A 12,654-nucleotide genomic window follows, 5' to 3' on the forward strand; every position below is an offset into this window, starting at 1 on the left:
TGGCCCCGAGCGAAGAGTCTCCGCTACTCGAGCTCTCAGCAGTCGCTGATGCCGCTCGCAGTCGTGCGTTGCACAGTTGGAGCCGTGCTCCGAGGAGATGAGCTGAAAGGTTCCCTGGTGGTGAAACTCTGCTGGCCGTAGGCACATGGACGGCTGGGATCTGTGGTCTGGCACGAGCGTTCTGCACAACTCGCCACCATTCATCTGATGTCCCGGGGTGCGATGCCAGCCAAGGGGTAGAGGCTGTCGTTATTGGTTGGGTCGAGACTGCCAGGAATGCCCCTGCAGCATTCGTTTATCACCGCTGGGCCGATCTCTCGTGCACGTATGGATCTCTCCCACGCAGGGCAACGCACATCCCGTGTGCCCTGCGTGGGAGACTTCAGTGTAGCCCAGGACCTGTGCGGTTATCGCTCGCCACTGATGTTCGCCGTGGCCGGGGAGTTGAACCCTTGTCGCCGGATTATTATCTCGGTGCGCTAAACTACAAAGCCACCACTGCCCATACGGTAGGCCAGGCACACCAACACAGCGATCCCACAGACAGTGGCAGAGATGCAGGGGAGGTGGGGGGGGAGTTCTGTCTGCGAGCAGGAACCTTGGGCGGTGAGCAGCACTCTGAGTACGCGAGGATCTGGCGCAATAAAGAACGGACTGCCGCCTTTGTCTCTCCGGTTATGTTTCTAAACACTGCACCAGATAACAATATTTGGCTAAGTCAACCTAGGAGCGACCCAGGCCAGATGTTTATAAACCAGGATTGTGTTGTGAATCCACACACAAGATGTGTGTACGTGGCTGGTATGTGATACTGTATTTCTACAGGCCCTTTAAACACTGCTATCTGTGATATGCACAGCATGGATTGCACTCCAAAGTGTTTTACATAAAACCAAGAGATTGTGTAAACTTTATAGGGTACAGTACATACTTGGGTGTAACATTAGATAAAACAAGTCATGTTCGTCTATGACCTCAGACCTTGCCACTGTGGTAAGGGGAGTGTGGTCCTTGTAAGTCTGACTGTATCGTTAGACGCGCACACACGCACACAGCGCTAAAGCTGTCGTCAGAGGCCTACGTTGACGTTACCCCTTGTTGGTGGGGGAGTTGGTGGACGACGCACATTTGTGAAACCCACAATCTCGCTGGGATGTGAAGTGGCCACGAGAGGACGCTTTAGAAAGTGGATTCTTGATTCCATCTGTGTGGAGATCCCCATGAATGGAATTGGCTAAACATTCAAATGCAAGACCCTGCTGAGAAAGTCCTTGATGAAAATTAATCATTAGTTATTATCATTATAATCAACATCAAATGTGATGAATCCATTATCAGATGTGATGCTGTGTGTGTGTATGCCTCACAGAAGCTGCGTGTCTGATGTCAAAGGTGCCAACGGAATTCAATGTCAGTTGCAGAGCAAACAGAGAGAACATGGGACGTCGACGTGGGTGGCGGTTCGCTGGACAACCATTTGGGTCCACCTCCCCTTGCAGGTGTCGCGTGGATGATGGATCGCTCGCAATGACAACAACAAAATAACCCTCTCGTCATGCCGACTTGTCGCGAGTGGCGTATCGACGCGCACAAAGCTGCCAAGGATCGTTGGCGAGATTTCACATCCATCCCTTTCCTGGGTGACACTGCGCTGTGCTCCCCCCCCCCCTTGCCCCGCTTCTTAAAAGTTTTCACTTTTGGGTGCTTGGCGCACGCAGCTTCGCGTTGCCAATGTGTTGTGCAGATGTTGGGCTCGAGAGAGGATCGGGTGTCTCGGTGGCACTGTGCACGATCGGAAGTGTGTGCCCCGAGGTTCGAGGCTTCTCTTCTGATACTTATTTTCCTCTTTTTCTTCACTGGAAGATGAAAGCTCCAGGCGGCGCACGCATTCTAACATATTAATTTCGGCGTGACCACTTGCTCAACTGATGGTGACGATGAAAATCCCAAACCCAGCTGCAGGTCCCGTCGTGGGATTTCTGCTTTTCAAGCCGTGTTGTTTGTGTTGATCGCCAAGGCAATTGGTTAGAAAGCAGACAGCTGTTTGGAGATATATTTACGCACAGATGCAAATATGTGACCGCAGAAAGTTATTTCTTGACTATGTTTACTCTGCGGGGTAATTTGAGTGTATATATATAAATGTCGTGTTTCATAAGTGGGAGGTTATGAGTAGAGCTGGGATATATGATTATTTAAGTACTTAATTACTTTCACAATTATCAGTTCGAGTACTCAACGAATCGGATAACACGGAAACCGTTTGAGAAGAGTCTCACTACAATTCTCACGTGTGTCGCTGGACGGGAGGTGATGGGCGGGGTTTGGCGACATCATCGGCTTCATTGGCTATGTCACTCTGGGCGTGGCCTGTAGGGGGTTTCCTGCCTTCACGAGGCGGGATGTAAGAGTGGCCACCGTATTGAAAGGACCCAGGGTAATGTACCCTAAAAAGTAGATTATGTTTTATCGATTAATCAAATTGTTTAGATTGTCCCAGCTAGAGTTATTGATTTGAATCTTTAGCGAGATGTCACCCCGGGGCTAGATGCATCCACGTTGAGCTGGTCGACGTTACGAGAGAGGCAAAAGTTATCTGAGACTTGGCAGTGCAAGCAATACCGCACTGTACTTTGCCATATTATTTCACACGTGACCTGCATGTTGGTTTTATTTTATTGGAAATCGGCCCCGAGTGAAACCCTATCTGCAGCAGCAGTGGCGGTTTGACTTTGCGTGCCAATCGCTGCCCCCTCGCCTTCCCGCCACCTCCCGATTGCACAACGGTCAACGGGAGAGCAGCAAGTCAGCACGCGTGACGGGGCAGACGCCACCGTTGCTCTGGTCTGAATGGGTCTTTGAGGCGGCGCGGAACGGCGTTGACACACGCCGGCAGGAACCGCACCGCTGAGATTTCGCTTTGGCGGGGGGAGGGAGAGGGGGGCATCCAAAAATTGACGGCACTCTTTGCACGACGAAGACTTCACGAATTAAACGTTTTTCTTCTGATTTATGGAAGCTGGCATCTTTAAAAGGCCATTTAGAGTTTACGTGAACTCAGTGGCAAGTGCAAAAAAAAGCAGAAACCGGATAATCATCTTGGAAAATTAGTTTCCGGTGGTCTGTTCTGCGAAGGGCTGCACAATTCTACGAAATGCACCGCGTGTGAAGCCGAACGTGGGTGGAACAAGCTTTGCGGAAGTTGTATTGTTCATGGGCTTCTGGGGAGTTCCAAGTGTAGAGAGGGGGCAGTGAGGGAGGTGCAGCTAAAGGCCGGGGGGGGGGTCATGGTTCGCGGTGGGGCCTACACTGCCCCCCCCCAACGCATGCACACCGGGCTGAGCTTACCTGTGATGTAGCGGTCCTTGTGGTAAGAGAGGCACATTGGCACGACACCTGACTCGACTACCCCTGCTCTTTAAAGGGCAGCGGCTTCCAGGTGCCAGCTGAGAACAATTTTCCAATCGCTTTAGGAATTCTATGCGTACGCTAAATTGCAAATGCACGGTTTCAGATTGTGTCAGATTGAAGTGCGCGTGATAATGCATTGAACATATATTTTTTGTCGTTATAAATGGTAAAGGTGCAGCACTGCAATTTCTTACTCACGTCACTGCGGGCAGTAGGGCCTCCACTAGAAGGGAGCTCTGGAAAGCCCATCCAGAAGGTATTGTGACCTACTTTTTCACGCTGGCCTGACGTCTTAGGAGAGGTAGGAGCATCCACATTTTGCTCCCATCGCACGCGACCTGCCGATTGATTGACTGCGGCGAACCCATCTACAGCGCTGGGTGTACAGAGGTGGGATTATTTGATAAATAAATGTGGTGCCTTTGTCTCAACTGCCGTGCTGGGAAAACAAACCGGTGGCCTCTGAGTTCATGACGATAACCATCACACCACGGTAGCATCGAATAATTATTCTTATGATACATTTTACAGCCGGGTAAAATGTTTTAAATGATGTCTTCTTATTTTGCTTATCGCAGCAGTCGCTGTTGTTGGCAAAAACAAAACTGTATCGGTTGTAATAAATACGAACATTTGTTTTATGTTTTCCCATTACAAGAGAAATGCTAAAAGAGTGAGAGCCAATTGTTACATAACCTTGCCTTCTATTTAGCATATTGCCATTGTGCACATGCATGCTGTTTTCCAAAATTCATAGAGATCCTTATTTGTTTTACCGGAGCACAAAGGGCCATTGGCATGTGCGGGCAGACGCCAATGTTTATTGAAAGCACATGATGAGAATTTTCATGGAATAATGCGGTGTTACAATTGGTGATTTAGCACAGCAAAACAGTGAACCCCGCGATGATCCTGCTGTCAGGCGCGTGCCCAATGTCATCGAAATATGGAGGCGCGTGTTTGTACAGCTACTCAGGGCGCACACTGCTCACGGCGATACTAAACATAGCAGCAGCGGCAGAGCACAAGGACGGACAAACACATTGCACAATTAATAGAGGATGCGCGTTGGCATGTTATGAAAATGAACAATAGTTTATTTGTTTGGCAGAGTCAGCCTCTGCCTTGTGACACTGGGGTGTTTGAGTTTATTTGAGTATTTGACGGTTGCTGAGTTCAGGTCCGCAATGCCAGGTGACCAGCATCAAGAGACCCCATTACGGTGTCATAGAAAAGCTTCAATGCGTTGCTTGAGTTGAGCGATGGTATTTTAAGAGCTTGGGAAGAAGAGGTGATGAGAGGGAATTCCAAAGTGGAGCAGTGCGAGGGAAGAAACAGAAGTGTGGTGACATGCAGCGTGGCGAGTGGGTTGGTGAGTGTGTGGAGGAGGTTTGTGAAGGGGGTTCCTGGGCAGTTGGAGACAGTCGCCCTCAAGTAACGATGGAGGGCGGAGCAGAGATGCTCAGAATAACGAGTGGAGTGCTGGGCAGCTAAACACAGCAGGTTGGGAGCACAGGTAGTGCTAGTCACCTCGGTAAGTCAACCCATAACACCTGGGTTTGTCCCGTGAGCTCCTGCAAATGAGCCTTTAAAACTTCACATGACCTCAAAGCGCACCTAGCCTGATACAAGCGTTGTGGCGACGTAACCACCACTTAGTTATGGATGACGGCTTGTTGTTGTTGCGACTTGCAATGTGTGGTGGCAGTTGAACACAGGCGGTGGGGGTGAGACAAAACAGCGAGTCCCGAGACAACGTCTTGTAGATCGAGTCCAGTAGACTAAGTCCTCTAGACTGCCTCCTGTAGACTGAGCCCTGTAGACCGGGTCTTGCAGATCGAGTCTTGTGGACTGTGTTCTTTGGACCGAGTCTTTTAGACCAAGTGCTGTAGAGCAAGACCTGCAGACCGGGTCTTGTAGATCGAGTCTTGCAGACCGGGTCTTGTAGATCGAGTCTTGCAGACCGGGTCTTGTAGATCGAGTCTTGTAGACAGTCCCCCTCATGTCTACCTCGAGTCCTCCTTGTGTCTAACTCGACATTAAAATGGCCGTAATTGATTTGTAAACTGTTACAATCAGCACCGTGGTGTTTACAAATGCGTAAAACCCTCTTCGTCGGACTGTGAAGGCAGAATTCATTGCTTAGGGTCAAGGGTGGCCTCCTGCGGTCTGTGTGTGCGAAACAAATATTCAACAGGCATAAAAAGCTTTTGCTGAAAAGCAATGGCAATCATCTGGAAAGCTGCAGGCAAACTTTAAAAACTTTAACTCTTTCCACCAGATTTGACTTTTACTCGACCATGATGTTGCATTGCAGGGAGGGTTGTCTGGATACGACACTTGTCGGCACTACTGTGTGTTGTCTGGAAGGCTTGCTATCATACTTGGCTGAAAGCGGGATTTTACAGCGTGCATCTCCTTAAAACCTAAAGCGACTTGCAAAGGAGGTTTAAGACAAAAAAATATGGGTGCAGATTTAATCCTCTGTTGACTCGATCTTGCGTAATCAGATGTGCCAATATTTGAGAGGAGCTGTCTTGTGGAAGGACACGTCTTGGTCATGCCAAAGCAAATACACTTTCAGCTAATTATATCCCCTGGAGGGAAGAGGGATGGGCTGTAAATTCTGGTGCCGGTTACATCTTGTTGCCGCTCAGTTCATATGCGTTAAAATTTAATGTCTTCAACCGCATTCAGTGATTAAAGGGTAGACATAAAAAAGCACAAGGGATGGACATAATGTTACATATGATTTAATACGGTAATTTATATGATTATTGCTTTGCTAGATTGTAATACAATTGTTTTGTTATGTTCACTACAGCTGCATTATCATAATTATTACTTGCAGTTCTTTGTCGATTATTTACTGGATGAAGGGCTGCCCTCGCCCTGTCAGTTGTGGCGATTGTTGATGCGACAGCCTGCACTGATCGCTGCTGGCTGTAGGAGGTGGAGGCCCAGGGCCGGTTTGCAGGTCACTCGCCACTCACGTTAGCCCTGGTAGGAAATTGAACTCCGGTTGCCGGATCCACAACAGAGCGCGCTAACTACTTCGCCGCTTCTCCGCTTTCAAATCGGCTTCTGTAACCCCTTCATCTTATAACTCGTGTCGTCGTCGTTATCATCATCAGCAGCAGCCTTGGTCAATGCACTGCCAGATGAAGGCTTCTCGCTACTGCTGCTGCCATCATAATTCAGCGCTGCGGTTGGCTTGGGCCAGGTTGGGCGTGTGACTGACATTGGGTTGGTCGCTTGACACGAGAGCGAGCAGCGGCGGCCGTAGGTAGCGCATGGGACCGCAGATGGATGCGTCATTGATGCATAATTACACCTCAAAATTAAAAAAACTGACGCGCCTTAAACATGCCCAGGCCCGGGCGGCTCCGGTTGCCATCGCTTGCAAAAACCTGTCATTAAAACAGCCTCTTCGGCTCAATTAGCAGCAGCTGACTGCGTTCGTACAACTGGAACACGTGCGTTTACTGTTGCAATTGTGCTCCATCTATTGAGACTTGAAACGGAGTAAGGCGACATAATTACAGCTGTCATTCGCCCTTTTAAAAGGTTGTAATGATCTTTCGTTTCAAATCCGTTACGTACAAGGGTTTGCGCGTGACATGTGAAATATACATAATAAATACAGGTATCAACTGTGTGGGAAACATTTAAAAATGTAAATAAAAAATGCAATATCGTTAATATACTTTTGAGGTTGTATTCGTCTATGGCGAAGGCAGTTCAACAAGTGGACGAATCACCATCTACTTCTATCTGTACAGGGATGGAGTATTGGCCCCTTGCACCTGTGGGGGTATTCTTCTCGTGCCCCGGTTTCCTCCTACGCGGATAATAAACACAAATCATCATTCATCTCTTAAAATAAATAAAACCCAAGTCATGATCCTCCTGAAAAAGTCCTACGACTCGTGGATAAATGCGTGAAAATGTCTTTGTTACAAATTGTTATAACAGTGACGGAAAATGGGAAGCTGTCTTGGTGCTATGCATGGAGGTATTTTCCCCAAACTGTGCGATCATTAAAATCCCAGGGGAAGTCCGTGGGCTGCGCGCGTGGCACCCGCTGGGCCCTCCTCCACCCCGGTGCAGGTGTCCGCTTGGGGCCTCGTGGTGCGGAGTCGCAGGGGTGGGTAAGAGGGCGGAGGGGGGGGCTTTCGAGGGACGTTCGCTGGGGACCCAGGTGGCCTCGCGGTCGCCCAACTCGCCACGCGCGTGTGGAGGTCACCGCTTGATCCCTGCAGCTGCGCCGTGAAGGCGCGCGGCATTGCAGAATTCCCGAAAACGTATTGTTTTAGCCATGTTTGTTGAAGTACAGAGTTAGCTTGATAACTTTAATGTAAATTGTCTTATGGTTGTTATTGTTCGACTTGCATCCCACGGGGATTTTTCCACGCGGCGTTGATGTTGTTTTTTTCCTGCATTTTCTGTTGCGTGTCGTTCTTTGTTCGTTGTTTGTTGCGGTTGCACCCGAATCAAGAACCGCATGGCTCATAGGGCTACACCTCATAAATTAAACTGAAACTGACGTACTACATTTAAAATAATTTTGTTCTAATTCTAGTCGCGTGGTTGGCAAGGGTCCTGGTTGCAAGGCACTGCCCCCCCCCCCTCCTATCCCTGTCCAGTTTCTACCCCGCGCTTTGAAGCGCGGCGCCTGAGCCCCTTCAGCCCATGAGCCACGGTGCAGTTGACCGCCTGCACACTCGATACACTACGCGTCTGTCGTGAATATGCAACCCCGGTTTCTCTTGCAGAACGAAACGACGAATCGCAAGGAACCACAAGGACAGTTCACGCCGAGACGACTGCTGCGAGCAGATCGTGGTCAGGCGCGGCGGAGGGTGAAAAGCGTTGGTAGCGATGAGTCGCAGCAGCGGCGGTGGTGGCGGCGATGGTGGTGGTGGCATCAACGGCTGTCCGCGTTGACGTCTCGATGTCGATTCGCGTCGATGACGCGACTCCTTAGGGACCCATCGACGATAGCCTCGGGCGCAACTGACGCAGCGCTGCACAGCTGTGTGGGTTGGTGCTTACGAGCGTGCCGCTGCATCATACATAAGGCTTCGCTAATCAAAACAATTGAGATGTGTCCAGTGGGCGTACAGTAGGCAAGGTATGTTTTTGCCATGTGGAAGCGTATAGCCGCGCTGCGGGTAACTACAGCAAATGCCAGGGGCGAGGCTCTGCATCTTCTCGTGAGTCGGTATCGCGAGTCAACATTGCAGGAATGACGGCCGCATGATGGAGAAAGCCGCTGACATCACACGCGGAAACGTTTCTGGCCAGGAGCCTCGAGGCGTCTCTCTCCCCGCTGTGTCTTTGGGTCGTGCCACTCGTTTTTCGGCGGGAATGTCCGACGTTTCGCTCCACGTGCTGGAAGGCTCTTATTTAAGTCGGTTGCTGAAGAAGCTCCCCAGCACGTGGAGCGAAACTTCAAGAATTCCCGCCGAACAACACGGGACACAACATGGAAGCGCACCTGAGCGCTGCGGAAGAGCACAATCGCGGACGGCCCTTCTCGACTTACGGGTGGCACCGCTGGGCAGGCGCAGGCTCTGGCATCAATGCCGTGCAGGAGAAATGTTTCAATGTACGAGGCGGCGAAGCGCCCCAATACGCACCATGAAACACAAGCGTGGGGTGGGCGGAGGGGTTGGCAAGGGCGGGGGACGTGGGGACCAGCTGTCTTGATTGGTGGGGGGGGGGGGGTGCCGGGTCATAAAGGTTGAGGAGCACTGCCTTGAGGTGTCGTCGCAAAAAGAGTGGATTGAACTCGCCCGTCTGGATGCAGCTGGCTGGCTCAAGGCATGAATGAGGCCACCTGTCTGCCGCCCCCCTCCACCACGCCGTCGCGCCCTGGAGGCGGCCACTGCTGTGACTCTCACCTGCTGTGACTCTCACCTGCTGTGACTCTCACCTGCTGTGCGCGTCGGCGCCGCGAGGTCCGGACCGTGGGCGGACGCAGCGCACGGCGCGACGCGAGAGATCGCGCCGCTAAGTACCGTACGAGCGTTGCGGTGGCCGCGAGGGTGGCACGGAGGCCATCGATGTCGGCACAGCGCGCGTGGGGCGCTGTGCCGATCGACTCTCTTGTTTTAGAAGTTGCGCCACAAACAAAAATGTAAACTGGACAAAAACCCCGCGCTCTTCCTCATCAGCCCGACCGCATTATAACTGAACGGATTTCACATCCATTAGGATCGTGGTTTGGGAGCGGTGGCGCAGTGGTTTTCACGCCGAGTTGTGAACTCTGCGACTTGAGGCCACGGCTAACATGCGGAGGTAAGCGAAATCTGAACCTATTCTGAGCCCTCCCCCCACTTCGCCAACGAGCACTCGCCAGCGCTGTCAAGTTTGGCCAAACAACTTCCACGACTGACACAGCGTTCATCCAACAGTGTATAGACAAAGGCCTGTAAATTATCATGCACGTAGTTACACACTTAATTATATGTACAATGTGGTGCTGTAAAATGCTGGAAAATGTGTAGTCAAGTGGGCCCATTAGCAGTTTACTGTTGTTAAATATTGAACAGCAAACAATCGTCCTAGAGCCTTTGCCACATGGATTATTTACATTTCGTTTTGCTGTTAAAAGGCACTGTTATCACGTGGAAGGTGGGCTTAGTCAGGCCCTGCGTGTGTACCACCACCAACGCCGTCCCTTAAAACCTCGACTGCTAAACAGATTTTTCCCATTATTAGAGGATGTTTTAAGTTAATTTGGCAAAAGTTGTCCGTGACGGCGGCACACGTGTCCTGCTCGCGATTGTACAGATCTAGCGGCACATCGTCCGGGCCTGCCGCTGTCCCCGAGAGTGACGACGCTAGGGCCTCGCCAAGTTCGTCTAAGTCGCAGTCCGTACGACGCCAAAGGCGTTAACCGGGGCCCACCGCTGGGCACGAACCGCAAACGCGCTGCCGCCCGGCTGCGTAGCGACCGGTCTCAGATGCTGCGAGCGTCTGGGTAGCCGCAGTGACGCCGGCAGTGGCTACCCCCCCCCCACCCCCTCGGGTGTGCGCTACGAGTGAGGAGCGTCGCTGACAGCTCGCGTCAGCTGTATGCAAAACGACGGCAGGAGCAGCAGCAGCAGCAGCACGCGGCCCAGCACACACGTGCTGTTCCGCGCCGAGGAATCTCTCACAATGGGACGCTTGTTCCATTTGCCGGGGCCTTGCACCGCCCCCCCACCCTCCCACTCTTCCCTCTCCCTCCCTACCTCGCTCTCACTCCCCACGATGGCTTCTAACGAAGAGAAAGGTGACGGGGCTGGGGCTTGGTGTTCCTCCCTGCGTGGCGAGGGGAGGGGGCAGGAGGCCGCCCCACGTGGGTGTGCGATGATCTGTCGGGTCGGGTCTGCTGTCGGAACTTGCCCCCGACGTCGGAGGATTAAGTGAGGCGAATGTGAGAGGTTCAAGTTGGTGTCGGCTCGAAATGAAAAGCCGTAGAAAGAAGTGTTTTAGAGGTGCGTCGAAGAGACAGGTCAATGAATAGTGAAACAGCGGCCAGAGCAGGGGTCACCGCCGATGGCGTCATTAAACGTAAAACGAATCAGGCGGACGTGGGGAGAACGAGTCGTGAGAACGGCGGAGTGGAGGCCGGAAGAAAAAGGAAGAGACGGAGATGAAATGAACGATTTCGGAGACCGCTGCTGGACAAGGAGCCACCGGGGAAATGAAGGAATGTTGGGAAATGTGGGAGGCCGTTTTCCCAGGAATTGGAAGTTGCAGACAACGGGAACAACACACTCGAACTCTGTCAACATGGTGCTGCTATAAGCGACGAACGAGGATGAGGCTATTGAGGGCCGGCCGCTAACGCGACGTGGTGGCAGCGCATTACGACGGTCTCTTTTTTTGCTCACCACGCATCCTCACGAAACTCCGCAGCTTCTCCTTCGAGCGTTGTCAGGGTTCACCGATCAATTCTCTTTTTGACATGTGCCGAGCCACATTCAGTTGTCACCGCAAAATGTTCCTGCGCTCGTGCTGTGTAGTTCTCCGATATGGTTATTTGGGTCGTGGAGCTCCCAGCACGTGGAGAGAAACGTCGGAAATCGTGCCGAACAACACGCGGCACACGACCCCGAGAGACGCTGAACGTTTGTTTCAACTGTTGTTTCTGCTTGATGCGGAATGCCAAGTAGACAGAGGTGCCTGCAGGCAATAGAAATCATTAATCTCTCTGGCTTGCACAAACGTTTAAGCAATGTCACCGCCAGCACGTAGCCGGTCGAGTCGGTTCCTTTATCAAGAGCGCCAGCTGAGCATGCATGCCGTTCCGTTTGTTCCGGGGAAGTTTTCGCCTTGCAGTGAGTTCACGAACGGTCTCAATTTCGCCCAGCGATGACCCCGCAGGCAATGAGCGATCTGGATGGAGGTCGTGTGCGAGTGATCCGGACTACGCGGTGAAACGGTCTTTAGTTTTTGTTGTAATCGGACTGATGTTACCCTCGGCGGTCGGTTAATCAGGGCCGCGTTTGATCTGGGTTCGTCCGGATCGGTGGGCAAGCCGGAAAAATATTTCCAAACCCGGCACACCGCATCTGGTATACTTCTCTCGGTGGCTGTGGCTACTACGAGGCAAGTGCCACCTTCTCGGTCTGCCGTTTCTACTCGGCGACCCGGATAAAATTTGGTCATAAATCGCGCCGTGCCGTAAATCAACGGAGTCTCGTGGGCGGGCACGCGGCGCTCGCTGTTCGGGGTTTGCGCCTGGCCAGCGTCGGGCGAATTGCCGGAGGGGGGCGACAACAATGGCAGGAACGCGAACGTGGCTCAGCTGATTTTGTCCGCGCTCGCAGCGTAGAGTTACCTGGAGCAGAGTTACCTGGAGCAAAGTTACTTGCAGCAAAGTTTCCTGGAGCAGAGTTATCTGTAGCATAATTACCTAGAGCAGAATTACCTGGGGCAGAGTTACCTGGAGCAGAGTTACCTGGAGCAGAGTTACCTGGAGCAGAGTTATCTGTAGCATAATTACCTAGAGCAGAGTTACCTGGGGCAGAGTTACCTGGAGCAGAGTTACCTGGGGCAGAGTTTTCTGTAGCATAATTACCTAGAGCAGAGTTAGCTGGAGCAGAGTTACCTGGAGCAGAGTTACCTGGAGCAGAGTTACCTGGAGCAGAGTTACCTGTAGCAGGATTGTTATTTTTATATAAAATAAATAAAAATGCAGTTGTGTGTGTGTCTTATCTGAACCAGTTCAGGGTCTCTCTAGGTCGA

This window comes from Petromyzon marinus, chromosome 27, assembly GCF_048934315.1.
Source record: "Petromyzon marinus isolate PM22_M1 ecotype Great Lakes invasive population chromosome 27, UKy_Petmar_22M1.pri1.0, whole genome shotgun sequence".
Taxonomy (NCBI): domain Eukaryota; kingdom Metazoa; phylum Chordata; class Hyperoartia; order Petromyzontiformes; family Petromyzontidae; genus Petromyzon; species Petromyzon marinus.